Source organism: Leucopleurus acutus (assembly GCF_964270905.1).
Source record: "Leucopleurus acutus genome assembly, chromosome: 5".
Classification (NCBI taxonomy): domain Eukaryota; kingdom Metazoa; phylum Chordata; class Mammalia; order Artiodactyla; family Delphinidae; genus Leucopleurus; species Leucopleurus acutus.
The window spans coordinates 77102675-77105793 of NC_139147.1; positions in this window are offsets into that span (position 1 = coordinate 77102675).

A 3119-nucleotide genomic window follows, 5' to 3' on the forward strand; every position below is an offset into this window, starting at 1 on the left:
CCAAGAGAAGGAAGAGGAAAGGAACAGGCTCACCACAGCTACAACCCAGGAGTGTCAGAGCTGAAATAATGTCAGAGTGAAAGAGCTTCTTGGTCCAAACCATGTTTATTTGGGAAAGACTGGCAGGGTCAATATTCTATTCTGGGTATATATGTTTAGAGTGGGGAGGCAGTGTTCAATGACTGCTGTAAAGACCTATACTTCTATTTTCTATCTGACAGGGTCACACTGTACAGTGCTTATCAAATCCAACTGATAATGAATGTAGACAGGTCCCAACTGAGTTCTATTCTATTGAGATTTTTTTATGAGGTTTTCAAAGAATTTCATTGTAATATCTCAAAGATGGAACTCTAGGGATGGCAACAATCTATTAAATGCTTTTATCTATTCATCTTAATCATAGAGAATTTTTGAAAATATATAGAAAAAAGTAACAATTACCCATAATCCAACAAAAAGGACCCAAAGTGACTATTGCTAAAATTTTGGTTTCATGTGTGAATGTGTGTGCATGTAGATACATATTTTATATATATATATATATATATATATATATACATATACATATAGGAGGTGATTAAATGATCCCTTTTAGAAAATGATACTGTTATATTGTATGCCTTGGAAACTCAAGAAGATAAACTTCACTAGTAGTCAAAGAAATACACTTAAAAGAATAAGAAACTATATTTCATTTAATAAATTAGAAATGTCTAACAATTAATGACAATATCCAGTGTCGGCAAAGGTTTAAGGATATGGGCAAACATTGGTAGAAGTGTAATCGTTTTAACATCTGGTAGTGCAATCAGTCTATATCCATCAAAAGCTTTTGAGATAGCTTTTGCTGTGACCTAGGAATGTATAAAAAGGAAGTGACATGAATATATACAAAGTTTTATAAATAAGCATATTCACTAAAGTAATATTTCAAATACTAAATGATTTGAAACAACATAATTTTCAATGTTAATTATGTAAATGACGATGTGGCTCCATGATGTAAGATACAGCTATGGACCATCATGAAGTGCAGTATGATGCAATTATGGTGGAAAATATTAATGAAGTGTGTTGAACTTTAAAGGTTCTAGAACTGCTGTGTGTGTGTGTTTGTGTTACATCGAATCTTTTAGGACATACATATGTATTCTTTGGTCGTGAAACAATTTTATTAAAATGATAAGAATTAAAATGTTATATCAGAGATAAAGATGAAACTTTTAGTAATGTGGATAAGTAATGTGGATAAACTACAGTTTAATGTGAAACTACTGTTTAAGGATAAGAAGAGAAACCATGTGTGCAATACTCTAGTGCATTTTTGTCTACTGTTTCTTCGTGTGTGTGTGTGTATTTATACTAGTTTCTATATTGGTGTATGAGTTTTTTAAGAGTACTTTTAGTTTGGAGGCAGAATCAAAGCTGAACTCGGCTTCGCTTTTGCCAACTGCAAAGCAAATAGCAGACAAAAAGGTTTGCTGTATGGGGTTTCCATCTTTGTTCACATAAATTGTACTTCTATTGAAAAGTATATTTTATTTTCCGAAACTTAGAATCTGGATTGGACTTGCCACTTGCATTGATCAATAGAATATAACGGAATTGACCCTTTGGGACTTCTGAGCCCAAGCCTTAATAGTAGTTGTTGGATCTTCTGCTTTTGCTCAGGGAGAACCCAGACACAATATAAGATGTCCAGGTTATACATGTGAATTGAGATAAAGGCCACATGAAGAACTGAGGGCTCAGACATGTGTGGGAGCCTGGCTGATACCACAAGAAAAGAGAAGCCTAGTCCTCCCAACCATCCCAGCTGAGTGAGGCAATCTGGAACATTCTAGCTGACCTGATGTTCTAGCCGAATGTAACTGAAGAGGGACCTGTCACTATGCAGAAGAGATAAGCTATCCTTAATGAGGATGTTCGAATATCTGACTGGCAGAGAAAAATGATTGTCATTTTAAGCCACTAAGCTTTAAGTTGTTAATTACGCAGCATAGTTAACTGAACAGTTAACTATGGGTAGTTAAGTAAATTAGTGTGCTGTAAGAAACATAAGCAGTATCTAGTAAACTAACTCTAAACTAGGTAACTAGCATCCAGAAACATAATTCAGCAGCTAGAATTTGTCATTGAAAAGCTCTTTCAAAGACAGATTCTCTTGACATGGAAATGAATCAACATTTTCTATATGTGTTATTTCTATATATGCTATTTCTTATAAAAGGATTTTACCTGTAAACGAATGTCTTATATGCTATTTCTTGTAACATTTTGCTTATATGGTTTTGTCATGTTTATTAATAACATAAAACATGTCCTATGGTTATGTTATATTCTCTGCACGGGATATAGGGTAAGTCATTTAACAAACTAAGGTGACATTTGGCTCTAATTGCAATTTATGGCAAGCTGAACATACAGGGTTCATGAGAAAGAGGTTTGGATTGGAGAAAGAATCCTGCTTCTCCCAGTGATTTGAGGGTGTAAGCAAGTACTTGGGCAAGATACTTACTCTTTCCCAGTCTCGGATTCCTCATCTCTAAACAGAGGGGAGAAACCTGCTGGCATCTAAATTCCTATCTAATCAAACATTAAGAGTCTGGATTTAAAATACTAAGGCACACATTTTAGATTGAACGTGTATTTTACTTTCTTCTCTTAAACATGTTTCATAGTGTAATGAAGGATTACACATATAGTCCTTAGATTTCTAAAAAATTAATTTGCATGATTTTATGGGGTAACAGTGGGAAAGAAGACTGTCATGACTGAGATTTGGTGATTAATATTAATTCTTTTTATCTAGAAATTATTTCTAAAAGCAAGAATTATATGAGTAAACCCACTTTATAGGGCATCAAGATTCTGTTTTATTTTGTAGGAGTATTTCAGTGCAATCCAGACAAAATATTTTTTAAAATTACCATAATCACTTTTAAAAGATGAAAATTAAGCTGGGCACATGCAGGAAAGAATGGTTAGGATGGCAAAGTACTTGAAATTATTAGGTGAAAGAATTGGAATATTTAATCTGGAAAAGAGATTGGGGAAAGGTAGATTATTCTTTGTAGCTCTTAGAGGATGGGTGGAATTAAAGGGAGACAAATTTG